This window comes from Ochotona princeps, chromosome 14 (assembly GCF_030435755.1).
Source record: "Ochotona princeps isolate mOchPri1 chromosome 14, mOchPri1.hap1, whole genome shotgun sequence".
Classification (NCBI taxonomy): Eukaryota; Metazoa; Chordata; class Mammalia; order Lagomorpha; family Ochotonidae; genus Ochotona; species Ochotona princeps.
In genome coordinates this window covers 59,396,753-59,414,962 of record NC_080845.1, presented here as the reverse complement: position 1 = coordinate 59,414,962, position 18,210 = coordinate 59,396,753, and the positions used below count along the sequence as shown (strand labels likewise).

The 18,210-nt window shown below is 48.0% G+C and overlaps 1 protein-coding gene across 3 annotated transcripts in view; it reads left to right on the top strand.

Annotated features, from left to right (window-relative positions):
* The window catches only part of SYK (spleen associated tyrosine kinase), an 86,664-nt gene that overhangs the window by 13,622 nt on the left and 54,832 nt on the right, over window positions 1–18,210 (top strand). Inside the window, exon 1 of one of the 3 annotated variants that reach the window (XM_058672884.1) lies at window positions 16,669–17,030. The exons of the other annotated variants lie outside the window; for them this stretch is intronic. The gene's annotated coding sequence lies outside the window, so the exon portion shown is untranslated. Of the gene's footprint in view, window positions 1–16,668; window positions 17,031–18,210 lie in introns of those variants that run through there. 3 annotated transcript variants of the gene reach the window in all.

The window sequence follows — 18,210 nt, the reverse complement described above, 5'->3', positions numbered from 1 at the left end:
GTTGCAACATTTTGTTTTGTAACACCAACAAAGGGGAAAAAATAGGTGTGAGTAGGGGAACTAGTTAAACAGCGTTTCTGCGATCTACAGTCTTTTTTTTAATGTGGAATTTTTGTACACCCAAGTATGAAAATGTTCAAATTATATTGATTTAAAAAGGAAGGTATGACATCTCATTATATGTCTTTTTAAAAAACCTATTCATGCATATAGTGACATAGACTATGGTGAGTTGCTGTTTATTTAGATGCAAATCTGCCTATACATGTATGTGTGTATGTGCATAAATATATATTCTGATCTGAAAACATGACATTAAGAATGGCCATTACCTGTGGAAGGCAGTAAGCAGCCTTGGTTTGAGGAAAAAGGAGAAAGTTACCCTTTTATTCTGCATAACTCTAACTTTGCTATATTTACAGCAATCACGAGTGTGACTTTTGCAATTTAGAAAAGTAAGAGTAACACACAAAGGTTTGCTTGAGAGGAAGACAGTCGCTAAGGCGACACAGGGTAGAACATCAACTCAGAAACATGGGCAGGCATCTGCAGGCGTGACCGCTGGACCCTTCCGTCTTAGAGGAGGTGAGATGTGAGCGTCCTGGCGGCTTGCGTGAAGTTCTTCTGTGGTTCTCACCCTCACTGGTGCACTGCCGTCTCTAGAGGAGGTCATCTCAACCTCGGAAGCCCAGGCCAGCCTGCAGTGGCCTGCCGTGGGGCCTCCAAAGCAGAGGAGCCCCGATGGAGGCTGAGAACATCGGCTTCCATAGCCCACGAACACGTTGTTGCGGGTTCTGAAAGCACCTGCCAAATGAGAATTTATGTATGTATGTATATATTATATATGTATGTATACTGGAAAGGCATATTTACAGAAAGAAGGAGAGACACAGAGAGAAAGATTCTACATCTGCAGGTTCACTCCCCAAGTGGTCATTTGCAATGACTGCAGCTGATCCAAAGCCAGGAATCAGGAGCTCCCTTTGGATCTCCCATGTGGGTGCAGTGTCCCAAGGCCTTGGGCTGTCCTTCACTGCCCTCCCAGGCTATGAGCAGGAAGCTGCATGGGAAGTGGAGCAGCTGGGGTATGAACTGGCCCATATGGGATCCCGATGAGTACAAGGTGAGGATTTAGCCACTGAACCATCGCACTGGAACTCCACATGGGAATTTCTTGATGTGATTCCTCTGATGGCAGTGTGTGTGCCTTCGGTCGCATGCTTTCTGGGCTGGCTGGGAAGGTTCTTTCCTATTTGGGTTGTGTATATATGTGTAAGAGACAGAGGAAAGACAGCTCAGACATATTTCTGTTGCAAACACTTTTTTTAAAAAGATTTATTTATTTTATTACAAAGTCAGATATACAGAGAGAAGAGACAGAGAGGAAGATCTTCCGTCCGATGATTCACTCCCCAAGTGAGCGCAATGGCTGGTGCTGTGCTGATCCGAAGCCAGGAACCAGGAACCTCTTCCGGGTCTCCCACGAGGGTGCAGGGTCCCAAAGCTTTGGGCCGTCCTCGACTGCTTTCCCAGGCCACAAGCAGGGAGCTGGATGGGAAGTGGAGCTGCTGGGATTAGAACCGGCGCCCATATGGGATCCCGGGGCATTCAAGGCGAGGACTTTAGCCGCTAGGCCACACCTCTGGGCCCAGCAAACACTTTTCCATTCCCAGTGCATTTGTACAATTTGGGGAGGAAAGTGGCTGAGTAAGAATGACAGTTTGGTGTCTGCACACTGTTTCGAAACTTATGGGAGGTGAATGCCCATAAATAAATCCTCAGAAAGAGAAGGTGTGTCTCCTTCAGCTATGAAAACCTACCTGTCACATTTTCCATGTCAATTTGAATGGTTTCCAAATTTAAGGGGTTTTTTTTTAGGGTCATTCTTTTTTGTTTTTTAAATTTTCATGTTATTTGAAATTAAAAGGAAGAGCAACACAGAAATCTGTCTACTGGATCACTCCCTAGATGCCCACAACAGCTGGTGCTAATGCCTAAGCCGGGATCCCAGAACTTTGTGGTTCTCCCACACGAGCGGCCGGGACCCTCAGTGCTTGAGCCATTATCTGCCACCTCCTCAGGATGGACATGAGTAGGAAGCTCATTGGGAAACACAGAAGCTGGCACCTGATCCAGGCCTGCTGACATGAAAACACTCCCCATCTATCGTCTTCATCTGCTGTGGGACTGTTTGTTACACGACTGTGTCGTGTTGCCGTTGTCTTCTCAGGGTTGGAGTGTGGTGTCTGTGGCTTTGTGCCTGGCCCTCCAGGCTGCAGCACGTGATGACCTGTGGGCTGCTCTTGCTGGGGTCCGGCTGGGGACAGGCTGTAGTGTCACGTCTGCAGCCTGACTCCCTCCACCCACACTGTGCCCTCCACAGCACAGCTCCTTGAATGCACACACCTCACCTATATAACAAAACGTCCAGGACTATGGCTTTAATCCTCCCACATGCCATACCAGCAAGAGGTCCTAACGCCCCTCTAGGGAGCAGCGTGGTCGGCAGAAGCACACTGGGCACTGGGTCCAGATTCCATCATTTATCTGTGATGATACTGACTCTTGCTCCCTCGCCTACAAAAGGGAGCTAAAAATGCTTACTCCATCGGTGCCCGTCAGGCTATGAGATGCTCTGTGCAAAGCAGCATGCAGATTGATTTGTAAGGAGCAAGCCCCTGTGCAAGGCGGTCATGGTTGAATGCAGGAGATCTGGAATAAATAACAACTGGTTCACTAGCAATTGAAAAACAGGAACCTTTGATGAGCAAAATAATTCTGTCTTGATTTTTAAAGAAAATCTATTCATTTGAAAAACAAGTAGACAAGAGAGTTCTTATCCTTGGGTTAACTCCTCATACATCCCCAGTGGCCATGTCTGGACCAGGGCCAGAGTCCAGATTTTCAGTCATGTGGGCTACTGCCATTGGCATCTCGGGGCTACCTGAGCAGGAAGCTGAAGTTAGGAGTATACTGACAAGGGATCGGGTCATCCAAATCAACTTCTTAACTGCTAGACTGAAGATGGTTCCAGAAGAATTTTAAAGGAGGCTCAGAGAAATGAGCTCCAGGCCAGCAGTGCCACTTGACCTCGAAGCCAAGCCGCCTGTCTGTGCCGGGATCTGGCTGGCTCTAATTAATGACGCATAAGCTGTGTTCTCCCCAGCTATCCTGAGCCTCCCCACTGGACAGGACCAGGCCAGAGAATCCTGCCATTACTCTGAAACTGTGAAACGCTTTGTTCATGTGGTTTTGGCCCTTATCTTGCTCTTTCAAGTTATCCATTTGGAGATCATGCTCTCAGAATTTGTGTATGCCCTTTGCTCCTGGAGTGACCCCTACTTTGTACATTGTAGACACTCTTACAGATTTTTAACATTGTCACCTACCAGATGTAATTTGGATACAGTTAGATTTTGGTCACACAGTGGTCTCAGGGTAAGCACTTTCCCTGGACTTCTTGTCACAAATGTTTGGTACTGAGCCAGTCTCTCTGTGGGACTGTTTACTTGAACTCAACTGTTCAAAAACCGATCAAATTAAAAATTCAGTTCTCAGTCACGCTAACCACATTTCAAGGGCCAGTAGACACATGTGGTTGACAGCTCTGCATCAGAGTCTACAAATATCACCACAGTCATGGCAAAGGCTGCTGGACACTGAGCGGGTCATACACCAGCCCCACATGGCCCTTCCCTGGGGAGTCCAGAGCAGGACTGGCTCTGCCCTGCCAGCCCCCATCCCGGTTCTTCAGGCCACTGCTCAAGACAAGTGTCCCTTGCTCATACGTTGATGACCCTCAATTTTCTTGGGGAGCCCTGATCCCAGGAATTGATGGGGGCATGAGAACAGCCTTACCTTGGAATTTGTGTATGTTTTTACTTTACTTGGGAGGCAGAAAACAGCAAGAGTTCCTATCTGTTGTTTCACTGCCCGTGATGGCCAGGGATGCCCGAAGCCAGGAGCCTGGGATTTCATCCAGGAGTCTCCCGGGCGGATGGCGGGTCCCCATCTCCCATCACCTGTTGCCTCTCAGAGAGTGCCTTAGGAGGCAGCTGGAATCAGATGTGGAACCTAGGAAGTCCAAAATGGAGTAGAGGCATCCCAGAGGCATTTTAATTGCCAGGCCGTGCAGCCACTCTGCATCCTCGCTTTTGAGAAGCTCTGAGTGAGTCTCGTCCTCAGGTATCTGATCTGGCCCAGTCATTAACTCCACCGTAATTGCCCACTCAACGCACAGCCTCCCGACACATCCACGAAATGCAGGCAGTCCATGACTGTTTGGTTAGCGGTGACATTACTGGTGACTCACATGGGAAAGGCATTGGTTCCCAGAGTCTTTCTTGAAGCAAAGTTCTTTTCCCTTTCCTATTTTGAAATTATCATTTAATTGCAAGGTGAAGAGAGAGAGAGAGAAAATCTTGCATCTGCTGGTTCACTCTCCAGTCAGCTCCAACAGCCAGAGTTGATCTAGGCAGGAACTCTCATGGTTTCCCCACATGGGAGTCAGAGGTCCAAGCACTTGGGTCATCACCCGCTGCCTTGAACTCGAACCCAGCTCTTAGATGTGGGATGCCAGGGTCGTAAGTGGGGGCCTGATATGCTGTGTCCCAGTGCTATCCCCTTGCAGCAGAACTTATGAGTGGGAACCCAGACCAAGCGGGTTTGAGTTGATGAACACAACCTTAGATATGAAGCACATTGGTTAAGGCATGGTCGGCTCTGCGTGGTCTGTTTCCATAGCATCAGAGGACTCAGTCGACCTTGGGTCAGAAACATTGCCAGCAATAATCGCAGCAGTACTGACCCATTAGCTCAGCACTTCAGGGATGACTTAAAGTATTCAGGAGGATGTGCTTGTATTAGACAAGGGGGCTTCAGAAAGTTTGTGGAAAATGAGATGTAAAGATGATTTTAATCTCAGGCAAAATGTGTTAGAATCATGCATACAAGGGATCTTCAAAAAGTCCGTGAAAGGTCAAAATGCCATTTGGGATTCAGTATTGGAGAGACTGGGTTTTAAGACTTGTCTCCATTTCACTGGAAAACAGCAGGCAGTGGCTCAAGTTAGATGGGTCCCTGCCGCCCGTGTTGGATTCACAGACTGGACCCCAAGCTGCTGGCTTCGGCTTGGAACTGTGGGCATTTGGGATGTGAACGGGTGGATAGAAGAACTCTGTTTCTTTATCTTTCATATAAAGTAAATATATATAATGAAGAAAACTGCGTGAATTTCAAATTTCGTGGCAAAATGTGATTTTCCATTGTTTGCGTGTACTTTTTCAGGTACCTCATGAACAAGTGTTACACCATTTTCTACCAATCACTTGAGCTTCAGTCATTGCAATAATTTTGGTCCCGAGGGGGATCCTAGGACTCACGCCCTGCAGATGCTGGTGCTTGGGGATGGTTTCCAAATGAATGCACTAAGATTTGGCCCAGCGTGGTAACCTAGTGGGTAAAGTTCTCCTTCCATGTGCTAGGATCCCATTTGGGCGGCAGTTCGTGTCCCTGCAGCCCTGCTGCCCATCCAGCTCCCTCCTTGTGGCCTGAGCAAGTAGTGGAGGATGGCCCAAAGCCTTCGGATGCTGCATCTGCATGAGAGACCCAGAAGAAGCTCCTGGCTCCTGGCTTTGGATTGGATCTGCCAACAGAAGATCTTCCTCTCTGTTTCTCCTCCTCTCTGTATATCTGACTTTCTAATAAAAATAAATCTTAGTGCACCTTTGGAGGCTGCAATGGTCAATAGTTGTGTTTCTGTTGCACATGTGTGGGAGCCTGGCTTGAGTCCCCGGCTCTCAGCTTTGGCCTGGCTAAGCCCCCAGCTGGTGCAGGCCTTTGCAGAGTAATTGGTAAACAGAAATTCTCTTTCTCTGTGTCTCTCTGTTTGTGTGTGTCTTTGTGCTGTTCAGATACCTAACAATAAAATAAATGTAAACCAGAAATTGTAGAGACATGTGGAAGTTGTGGGAGAGGCTTGAGGTGGCCCCAGTTATCTTAGGTGGACAGAGGTGAGAGGACTGAGCAGAGGCAGGAAAGTGGACATTCCCCAGCAGGGCCCATGTGGTGTGTCCAGCCGCTCGCTCGCTGTGCACTTGCACTTGGCTGGTGGGCAAGAGATGTCCGGTCAGTCGGTCTCGGGAATTCCTGTGTGGCTTGGCTTGAGCACAGATAAAATACCGCGAGCGAAGCCACTCTGAAGGGTCCGTGAATTACACACTTCCTTTGCTGACTCAGCCCAGCATCAGGAAATGCAGCAGCAGCAGCGGAGTGCCTAGAGGCTTCTCTCAGCACCTGGGGGCCGAACCAGGGCTCCAGGGATGGCAAAGGACAAGGGTCAGGATCCTTGCATGCTGTCATGCTGTGTTTGATCCCTGAGGTTTAAGTGCGGGAATGTCGGCTCCTCACGGTAGCCTATGATGTCACGTGAGACTGCAGAACACTTGCAGACAAAGGCATTGAAGACATGGGTCCATTCTGGAAGCGATGATTTTTTAAAATCCATGCATTTTTCTTGTAACATGCACTTTCCTTGAACTTTTTGAAGATCCCTCATGTTTTAGAAAGAACTAGAAGAGCTTGAAGGCTCCAAAGAAAGGATAAGGAGCTGGAAATGCCAATTAACTTTGACTGGATTAGTACATATGATCTCTGTATGTTTTATGTTGCTGCTCAATTTTTGTTTGTTAGAGAATGAGTGAGTGAGTGTGTTAGAAAGAGAGGGAAGGAGGCAGGGCGAGAGAGAGAGAGAGAGAGAGAGAGAGAGAGAGAGAGAGAAAGCTCACATCTTCTGGTTCACTCCCTGAGTGCCTGCCAAACCTGGACAGGGTGAGGCTGAGAGTGAGAACTCAATCCAGGCGTCCCATGTTGGGGGCAACCACGCAAGCCATTGCGTGTTGCCTCCCAGGGTCTACATTAGCAAAAAGCTGGAGTCAGGAGCCCGAGGCAGGTAATGAGCTCCAGTACTTCCTGTGGGTTTGAAGTAGGTGTCTTATCGTGCACCGTAACAGCTAGCCCAGGATTCACGTGTTGAAAGGTCATACTGTTCTCCATTAATGCAGGGGTATTTCAGGAAGTTTGTGTGAAAGGCATGGTATAAAAAAAAGTGCCTAGCTTACAGAAACTTTTTGTGCTAAATACACTAAAAAAATTTGTTGTTTTCACAAATTCTTTGAAGTACCCTTGTAAGTGCAGTTATGATGTGCCACTAACAAGAAAAAAAGTCTCTTTTTATCACAATTGCTGCTCTACCAACATTGATATTTATTTAAATAAAAATGTTCTTGTGGGTTATGGCTTTTCTCCTTCTTCCTTTTTTTTAAGATTTATTATTATTAAAAAAAAAGATTTATTATTATTGGGAAGCCGGATATACAGAGAGGAGGAGAGATAGAGAGGAAGATCTTCCATCCGATGATTCACTCCCCAAGTGAGCCGCAACGGGCCGGTGCGCGCCGATCCTAAGCCGGGAACCTGGAACCTCTTCCGGGTCTCCCACGCGGGTGCAGGGTCCCAATGCATTGGGCCATCCTCAACTGCTTTCCCAGCCACAAGCAGGGAGCTGGATGGGAAGTGGAGCTGCCGGGATTAGAACCGGCGCACATATGGCATCCCGGGGCTTTCAAGGCGAGGACTTTAGCCGCTAGGCCACGCCTCCGGGCCCTCTCCTTTTTCCTTACAGTGTCACCCAGTCATCTGCTTGGGACATTCTTTGGGCTTGGGCAGGGGGCTTGCATGGCTGTCTGTGTCAATGGCCAGACATCTGTGAAGCCCAGAACATTCCCTACTGAAATTCCAAAGCAGGTGGTTCTCCATTCTGGCTGCCTGTTGGGCTGCTGGGAGAGCGTTACAAAAATGTGCTGTGGTGGACCCTCACCAGGGTGGACCCTCATCCGGAAGTCAAGGTGACTGCCCCCTGCAGGGGAAGGAAGAGCTTTGCCTAGCCCAGAGCTTTTCTCTGTGCCTGTGTAGTGTGAGCTGCTACCACCTGGTGCTCACCAGCAGTGTCTGGGTCGGCAGGGACTGGCTGCACCTTCCCTGGTACCTGTATTTTTCAGAAGCAGCTGGGGTGAGTTTGAAACAGGTGTTAAAGATAGGGAGCCTTATCCTTCCCTCGTTTTTTTTTTTTTTAAGATTTATTTATTTTTATTGCAAAGTCATATAGAGAGGAAGAGAGACAGAGAGAAAGATCTTCCGTCTGATGATTCACTCCCCAAGTGATCTCAATGGCCAGAGCTGTGTTGATCTGAAGCCAGGAGCCCAGAGCCTCTTCCGGGTCTCCCATGCGGGTGCAGGAACCCAAGGCTTTGGGCCGTCCTCGACTGCTTTCCCAGGCCACAAGCAGGGAGCTGGATGGGAAGCAGGGCTGCTGGGATACGCACTAATGCTTGCAAGGCGAGAACTTTAGCTGGTGGGCCACCGTGCGGGGCTCCGTTTCCTGAGGGAAACACACACAGAGAAAAAAAAAAATCCTCTCTATTGAATCATTCCCGCAAAAGCCACAACTAAACCAGGAGCTAAGAGCTCCATCCTTATCTCCCACAGAGGTAGCATGGGCCCAGTTATTTGGACTATCTGCTGCTGCTTTCCAAGGCACGTTAGCAGGGATCTGCCTCAGGATTGGAGTGGCTGGGCTTCCATATGGGATGCATGGCTTGCAAGCAGCCACTTAGTGCAGTGCACCCCGGCAATGCCCCTGTGCCCCTGGCTGTTATGTTGAGGCCCCAGAACCTGTCTGACGTCTCAGTCCAAGTCCCCAAGTGACTGAAATGCCTCGTGAGTAGCCCCGAGCCCAGCTGGACCACCTTCCCCGAGTAGGATGTGCTGCTACGCCTGAAAACCTTGTGTTTGTTGCTCTTCTGCTCTGAGAGTTGCTGAGGAAGATGGTCCAATGTATTTTTAAAGTTCTGACAAGTTGTAAGTGTGGCGGATATAGCTATGGTTGTGATACGTGAATACAAGGTGGCATGATGGAATCAAGCTAATAAGTATATTTGTCCCCTTAAGTGCTTATCGTGTCTTCCTCTTGTCTAGCTGCAGTGTCGTGCTCATTGGCCAACATCATCCCACCTGCTCACTCCCAGGCCCTTGGCAACCAGCATTCTTGCTCTGTTTCCAGGCTTTCCATTGTTTTCGCTTCCACACGTGAGGGAAAAGCCACAGTCTTTGTCTTCCGTGTCTGGCTTCTTTGGCTTACCCTGTCATCCTCCAGGCTCCCCGCTGTCGCCACTGGCAGCAGCACTGCCAGCTTTCTGAAGACTGGGTGGCATTCTGGTGCTTGTGCAGACCGCATTCTCTTCATCCGTTCATCCATGTGTAGATCCGTTTACTCCTGTCTTGGCTGCAGTGAGTGGTGGTGCCGCCAGCCACTGGTTCCAAATCCTTCTGGAAACCCCCAGAGGGGATTGCTGGGTGCTGTGCTGGGTCTGTATTTAGTTAAGACCCAGTAGTTTATGTTTCCTTTGGAGACTTGTAGATAAAAAGCTTTTTAAACTCTGGAGTCAAGAACTTCCTTCTTTTTTCTTCTTATGTTTTGTTTTACACTATTGGAAGTGTAGGTCTTCCCCCCTCTTCCCCCCCCTTGCCTCTCTGCTCCTTCTCCCCTCGCCACGGTCCCCAGTGTTTTACGGTAATACAGTCCTTCAACTCCAGTGCTCTGCTCTTTGCATGCGTCATGACACTGTAGGGATAAGCAATGGTAGAGTCTAGAATTTTGTTGTCTAGGTATATTTAGCAGTTTTATTAGGGACCTACTTCTGTTCAGGAGTAGAGAGGCACACTGCAGATCTTTGATTCCTGGTGCTCTGGCACAAAGAACTCTTTTCTGGAAGTTTAAACATGTACTCTGTGCCTTTGCTCAAAGCCTTAGCTTTGGAGATGCCCTTTGGCTGGTCTTGGGTCTCCTTTGCCCTCCTGGGTTTCTGTTGAATTCCTTCACACTTCCATTTTGGTTTCATGTTTCTCAAGCTGCTCAATTCTCTTCTCTAGGCTCTTTGCAATGCTGGTATCTGCTTTTTTTTTTTTCCTCTTAGCTTGAAATGAAAGCCTTTATTTATTTTTTGCTGTTTCTCCCTGACCTGGTAGTATATTTTTGTGCCTTTTCTTGTTTCTCTGTACCTGCCTTGCTTGCACACCTTGAACTTCTGCTTTTTTTTTTGAAACATTTCTTTATTTGAAAGGTAGAGTTACAGGGAGAGAGGGAAGGGGCGGGGAGAAAGAGAGAGGAGAGAGAGAGAGAGAGAAAGACAGACACTTTTCCATTTGCTGGTTCACTCAGTGGCTGCAGTGGCCAGGCCTGGGCCAGTGTGAAGCCAGGAGCCAAGAGCTCCATCCTGGTTTCTTTCGTGGCTGACAGGACAGGAGCACCTTTCCCTGCTTTAAGAGACACATTAGCAGGGAACTTCATAGGAAGAGCGAGAGCGAGAGAGAGAGAGAGCGAGAGAGAGAGAGAGTGTGTGTGTGTGTGTGTGTGTGTGAACACGAGAGCTTTTGTTTCGTAGGTATTTTTCCTGGGGAGGGTGCTATTCCTTTGGAATCTCCTGTCTTCCATCCGCAAGCAGCAGTTGGCTTCGCCCTGCTGAGCGGGACCCCCGCCCTGCACGCTCTGTCTCAGATCTGTGACAGTCTTCCCTAAGGGTCTGCAAGTTTGCCAGGGCATCCTCTGATCAGCTGCTATGGTTGGAGATGATTTGGTATCTCTGAAACACACGATGGAACTCGGTCCCCATGGTGAGGTACTGAGAGGCGGGATGAGGTAAGACCTTTAGAGGTGACAAGGGCTCTGTCCTCACAAAGGGACTCCTCCATTCATGGTCAAGGGGATATCGCCAACAGAGGTCTGTAGCCAAAGCCAATGTGGTGGGGTGCTCAGGACTCTCCAGCAAGGAGGTCACCAGCTGATATAGATCCTTGACCTTGGATCAGAAGCGTCACCAATAATAGTCTTTCTAGAGTCCCAGCTTTAGGCAATTGTTATGTTACAGCAACAGACGGAGCTGCCACCTCGGGTGGTTTTCAGGTTAGTGAGGGCGACCAGTTCTAATGTGTTTCTTTTTTTCTAGTTCTTATTATAGGACAATTTCAGAGAGGAGCAGGCAGTGGCATCTTGACCCTTCACACTTGTTCCAGCCTCTACTGCCTTTCCTGGAACAATAGCAGGAATTAGATTACAAATAGAACAGCTGGACCACAAACTGGTGCTCATATGGGAGGCCGGTTTCACAGGAAGTGGCTTGAGTTGCCATACCACAACTCTGGACCTTGAATTTTGATTGTCTAAATACAACCTATATTTTTGAGGGTAGCAGGAAAAATTCTGTTTGAAAGCACAGAATCCAGGGAGAGGTGATTGTCAGGAACTGAGATAAACTGATAAAAGAATTTCCCAAATATTGGTATCTACTCTCCAGGTATTTTTTTTTCCTAATAACCTGGACTTAGAGCAAACCCATCTGGTTTGTTTGTGACCATGGAAGTTCCTTGTAATAATTCTAGAAGTCCCTAAAAAAATGGGTGACAATCTAAGGGCCACAGCTAGTGCCCTGATGTAAGCTGAAATGCAGTGGTCGATTCTTGTTATTTATGAACACTGTGAATTTGCTCACCCACACCACTGTAATTTCAGTCCCCAAATAAAAGCATGCAGCGCTTTTGTGATAATTTTTGAATATGTGCACAGTGGCAGAAAGCTGGAGAGACTCAGCGTGCACGTTCCCAGCTGTGGCTGAACCAAGCGAGAGGGCTCCCTGCACATGTTCCAGCTTGTACTAGAAACAAGTGTCCTTGTCTAGTGTGTGCAGCAGCTTGATTTGAAAATTGTCATGCTTTGTTGATTTTTGGTGCTTTTGCTGTTTGCCTTGTGTTGCGTTTTCAAATTTCTTTACGGGAGATGAGGGGAGACAGAGCTCCCATCTGCTGGTTCATTCCACCCTCCCGCCCCCGGTTCTGACTCCTATGAGACTCAGCGCACGCTGAGCAGGTGTGAAATCATCCCTACTATTGGGATCTGTATTAGCAGAGCTACAGTCAGGAGTAGGGCATGTGATCCGACCCAGGAACTGTGACTAGGAATGTGGATGTCTTAAGTGGTAGACCAAATCCCCTGCTCCACTGTGCTGTTTACAATGGGTCCTGTGTGCAGGCTGAGGGGTTGTCCGCTTTCCCTGAATGCCTGAAGGCTGTGATGTGTCTTAGGGAAGAAATGAGCATGTTAGCAGAGCCGTCTTCAGGCAGGAGTGGCAGGGCTGTGAACCCTTCAAGTGGATGGATCAGTAGTATTGTCATAAGATGTCTGAGCAGAGATCCACATAAAACACAGCCTTACGTGGATCTGCGGGTGATATGCTGTTGTGCAGAGGCATCTCAGAGGCATCTCCGAGGAGGAGCCAGGGCCAGCACTTGCCAGCTCAGAGCTTAGAGGGGCTGCATGGAGCATGTTCGTAGTTACCTCAGGCAGCAAAAGTTATCGGAGTTATTTCCCTGCTGTGTGCAAGAGTTGTTTGATATAACTATGGACTGTCCTTCTCTTGTGCATAGCAGAGAAATGACTTTTGGAACCAAGTTAACTTTGACTGTTTTTGTAACAAATAAAATACATCTGGGGCTGGCATTGTGGCACCAGCTGGTAAGGTCACCATCTGTAATGCAAGTATTAGTTTATGTCCCACTTGCTCCACTCTGATCCAGCTCTCAGCTAATGGCCTGGGAAAGCTCAAGGAGAGGGTCCGAGTGCTTGAGCCTGTGCACCCACATGGGAGACCTGGATGAAGCTCCTGGCTCCTGGCTCCTGGCTCCTGGCTTTGGTCTGGTCCAGCCCTGGCTGTTGCAGCCATCTGGGGAGTGAACCACTGGATAGAAGCTCTTTCTCTGTCTGTCTCGCTCTCTCTCCTTGTAACTCTTTCAAATAAATAAATAAATCTTCAAGTAAAACACAGAGTGTACAGTCCAATTTTTGTGTTTTGGATTAGTTCACTAATGTGCTCTTTTGATGTGGCCAGGACCAGGCACTGTGTGGATGCCAGGGAGGTACCAGTGAACAGATACAGAGAGGCAGATCACAGACATCAGGATAGAAAGGAGGACCCACCACCTCCTTATGTCTGTTTCAACATGCAGCAGGACTTCAGAAGGTCATGGAAAATAGAAATGAAAGCTGTCTCTAGACTTTAGTGCAAAAAATATTTCGTTTTTGCATAGTATGTATTTCCATGAACCTTTTGAAAAGCTTTTGTGGTAGTAAGTTTTGTGATTTCTTAAAGAAGAATTTCCTAATTAGCATGTTGAAGTTTTTCTTAAGAGGGAATGATTTCTCATCATCAGTTTTGTGCCATCCTCTACTGCTTTCCCAGGCCACAAGCAGGGAGCTGGATGGGAAGTGGGGCTGCCGGGATTAGAACCGGCACCCATATGGAATCCGGGTGCGCTCAAGGCAAGGACTTTAGCTGCTAGGCCACGGCGCCGGGCCCACAAATGCTCTACTTCTAATCCAGTTCCCTGCTTGTAACGTTGGGAAACAGGTAGAGGATGGATCAGTCCTTGGGATCCTGCACCCATGTGGAGCTCTGGAGGAAGCTACGGGCCCCTGGCTTTGGATCACCCCAACTCTGGCCATTGTGGTCATCTGGGGAGTGAGCGAGTGAGTGTGTAGACGATCTCCCTGTCCGTCTGTACTTCTCTCTTTGTAAGATTTGCCTTTCAGATCAAAAGAAAGAAAGAGGGAAGGAAACCACTAGGCTCAGGTGGATTTACTGATGTGCCTTAGCAAACATTTAAGGAAGAAATAATATCAGTTTCCCAGAATCTGTTCCAGAAAATAGAAGCAGAAAAAACATGACCCGATTCATTCTCTGAGTTAACATTTACTCTACCATGAAAATTACATAAAGGCGTTACCATAAAAGGAAACAAAGCCAGTATCAAAGATTCAAACATCCTCAAGATAATGTTAACATCAAAGCTGACAGCGTGTGAAAGGATTAGCTGCCACATTCAGGTGGCATGTGTTTCCAGGTATGCCAAGCAGTTTCCATCATGAAAATATGCTACCTATTCTATCAACAAGCTAAAGAAGGAAAACCATGTGATCCCGTCAGTAAATTTGGAAAAGCATTTGACAAAACATAACACTGTTTCCTAGCAAACAATATTAGGAGACTAGTAATAGATGGGAACTCCTGTTGCATCCACTTGACCGCTAAAACAGAATGCTACATTCACCAGTGACAGTCAACGAAATTCTATTACAAATGAGAGGCAAGGCAACTGACTGACTCACCGACCGGCTGACCGGCCAGCCGGACCAACACCCCTTACCAGACTGTGGGCCCAAATGGCACATTCAAAGGGTTTTTATAGGGGCAGTTTACAATAGCTCCAAAGGGGCAGTTTACAATAGCTTGTAGGGTGAGGGAGGAAAGACTGCACATTCCTTGTTGGCTGGGCAGCCCCTGTCTGCCTCTTCTCTGGTCTGGGCTCTGGCCTTGGCACCACCTGTGATGAACAGACTCCTGGAATTATCTGTGGATTAATTATGCTGGGGTTTTGATTTATGGGGACTGGGGGGCCATTGGCACTAAAGGTCACGTTGACCATTAGGCCTGCAAGCTCACACAGTTTCTTAGTCAAGCAAGTAAAGCAGGAGTTACGAAAGTGAAAAGAATTGCAGTTAACAACAAGCCATGTTTACTCCATTTTGATTTCAACTCTGCACTTCATAACTTGATTAAGAAATGTGTACAAAAACCCTACAGGTAACATCATACGTAATGGTGATAGACACTTTCCCAAAACCTTCTGCACAAGCAAGGCAAGGCTGTCCTTTCTCACTCTTTCTGGTCAATGTACCCATTTCATGGCCATCTGGCCAGCACTCAAGTGTCTGTATAGTCTCTTTGTAGCTCAAGTGTATTGACTGACAAACAGTAATTTCCTTCGTGGCTGTTACTCTCACAAGGTTGAGGTATAAGGTGGCCGTGGTTACTTTCACATCTTCCAGCCCTACCCCACTAAACTCATCCATGTGATTCCTTCCAGCTCCCACCGATCAGGGCAGAATGTCTCCCCATCTTGCCTTTCCTCTGAGGTGTCCCAGCCTTTATGGAGTGGAGTCTGGTGGGGCTTCTCATGGCTCTGCTTCCCAGTGTGGGTGATGTCAAAGACTTGAGAAATTTTAAGTTGACTTGCTTCACAAAGTACATGGGTGCTTGCCTGATGCCTGGACAGTAGTAAGTACCCTGATTCAGCTTGAGTGGAAGGCAGCACTCTTTGGTGGTTCTGTGAGTGGCTGTTAGCCCCGGGGGAAGAGGGAGTCCTGAGAATAGGCACGGAAGGAGCCAGCCGCCCCCCCTCCCTGTACCTTGACCCTTCACGTTTACACAGCTGGCTGCTGTGTGTCCTGGCTGTGTGTCCTCTTGAGGTCTCTCTTTTGGCCTTCATATTTAAGAACATAGTCTGGGCCCGGCAGCGTGGCCTAGCGGCTAAAGTCCTCGCCTTGAAAGCCCCGGGATCCCATATGGGCGCCGGTTCTAATCCCCGCAGCTCCACTTCCTATCCAGCTCCCTGCTTGTGGCCTGGGAAAGCAGTCGAGGACGGCCCAATGCATTGGGACACTGCACCCGCGAGGGAGACCTGGCAGAGGTTCCTGGTTCCCGGCATCGGCTCGGCGCGCACCGGCCCGTTGCGGCTCACTTGTGGAGTGAATCATCGGACGGAGGGTCTTCCTCTCTGTCTCTCCTCCTCTGTGTATATCTGGCTGTAATAAAATGAATAAAATCTTAAAAAAAAAAAAAAGAATCTCTCTCCCATTTGGCTTGTTCTTCTGGGTAATGTATTAGGGTTTTTGACCCTGAGTACGGCAGCAACCTCAATTCTTGTCTCGCAGGAAAGATGAATTTTCCTGCGGTCACAGTTCAGTTTTAAAGGAAGATGTATTAGGAAAGCTGAGAAGAGGAGTTCCTGGCTTAGTAATGGGAGGGGACTTCAAAAGAGAAAAGAAGAGAGAAAAAGACCCCAAGCCTCCTGCCATAGTGGCTTCAGGATAGAAGGAAAAGCCCCAAATTAATGGTGAGGATGGTGTCTTTTAAAAAGTTCATTCCAGAGGAGTTTCTCCGTAAACAAAGGAAAAATCCTGATTTCCATTTAATGATAGAGGCCAGTCTGACACCTCTCCCCTTGGCACTGGCCAGAGACATTGGACTGGCGCTTTAGGTGGGAAACTGGATATGTTAATGCGCCCTTTCCTCTTCGGGAAGCATGTTCTTGATATGTTAAAGTATGCACTGTCTCTTGGGAGAAATGTGCTCTGGTGAATCCAAGACATGGTGGAGAAAATGCCCTTTAATATTTGAGGAAAAAATGATGACTCGGGTACCCAGAATACCCTAACTGCCAACTACCCAGTCTGACTCCTCTCACAGCAAGATCCCAGGAGTTCATATAAAACAGAAAGCAATCAAGGAAGGGCAGATCTATTCAACCTGGCCATTTGAGACCAAATCTGTTTCCACGAGAACTGCGGGAAAGTCAATTTCAGGCTAGGGGAACCTGCAATGACACGGTCACATCCACCGACTCCCAGCTGCGCTTGCGTTTCCCTCGGTGGGATCCTTGCCCCCGAGTGTTACTTCACTGCAGTGTGCAACTCAGAGAGGCCTCATCCCACTGGGGCCCTCACTTCTGCTTTCTGGGCTGTTTTGCATGTTGACGCTTTGAGGAAAAGACCCACTTCCCTAATGACAGCCGGGTCTGCAGCAGCAAACACTCCTGCTTGCCCAGGCTTGTCTTCTGCTTTCTCTTCGTTTCAGCACTTCTCATTTTTAAAAATTTATTCAAGAGGCAGAGAGACTAACAAAGAGAGCTCCTCTTCACTGCTTCACTCCCCAGATGCGCGTGAGGGCCAGAGCTAGGCCAGTGTTGGAGCCAGGGACCAAGAATGCAATTCAGGTCTCCCTCCACTTGAGCCATTACTACAATCTCCCAGGGTCTACACCCACAGGAAGCTGGAGTCGGGAGCTGAAGCCAAGCATTGAGCCCAGGTACTGCAGGGTGGGACATGGTTGCCTTTTTTAGGGATCGGACTTCTTGGTCAAATGCCTGCTGCCGCTCTCCTGCGAAAATGCTTCTTTCTGTTTCACGTGCTTTTGCTTTTCTGTATTTCCCATTGCCTGGGCCTGTAATTCCAGACCCGTGCTTAAATCCAGGATGTGAAGGTAGGTCAAGTTTGTAGGAATTCTAAATCTATTCAGAAACTGGGACTGTAGGACCGCCTACGTATCCCTCAGTGCCCATGGGAAAGATCTGGTGGGGCGTTTCTTTGTGTGTGGGTTTTGCCCCCTATGCTGCCTGCATTCCGCTGCCAAGCGTATGCCCATCTTGAGCTGGGAGTTAAGCACGTTGCCATCCTAGTGCATGTTGGCGGTTATAGGAGGCTGAACCATCTTCCTTACTCCCCATGTAACCTTGACCACCTTCTGTAAGCATTGAGTCCATGTATGCCTCAGGCATGTGGAAGACAAACTTAGGAGATCATATTGAAGATTCGAGACTATTTTGCGTTCACGCACAATTATTTTTTTAATTGGCTAGGAGAAAACCTGTTGGTGAGTTTTTAATTGTGTTCAGTAGAATCTGAGAAATTTAATTAAAAAAATATTTTGTTTGAAAGGCATGAGAGATGAGGAGAGAGGCAGAAACCAAGGTTGTATCCACTGACTCCTTGCCCCGGTATTCCCACCAGCTGTGGGTATACCAGGACAAAGCCAGGAGCCCAGAACTCAATGCCAGTCACCCATGTGAGCTGCAGAGACCCAAATGCTTGAGCCTTCATCTCTGCCTCTTACAGGATGAGTTAGCAGGAAACTGGAAAGGAAAGTGGAAATGGCCCTGAAACGCAGGCACTACAGTGTAAACTACAACTTCCAAAGTGGTGTCTTCATTGCTGTGCCAAGCTCCTTCCTCTGGAGATTTCTTGCTGTATGTTCAGTGAGGCATTTTTATTTAAAGCAGGATGTTTTAGCTTCTCCAGCAAGCCCAAAGGTCTCTGTAAATACTGTGCTAGGGCTGTGGAATGATGGAAAAGTAAAAGGGTAACTGAAAGCTGAGCTACTTAGCCAAGTACCCATGGGTCAGATAGAAGTCATGCCTGCCACCTGTTGTTGATAGCCGTCCACTGTCTTATTCATGGGATTCCAGCCTCTCAGATCTTCTAAGTAGAAA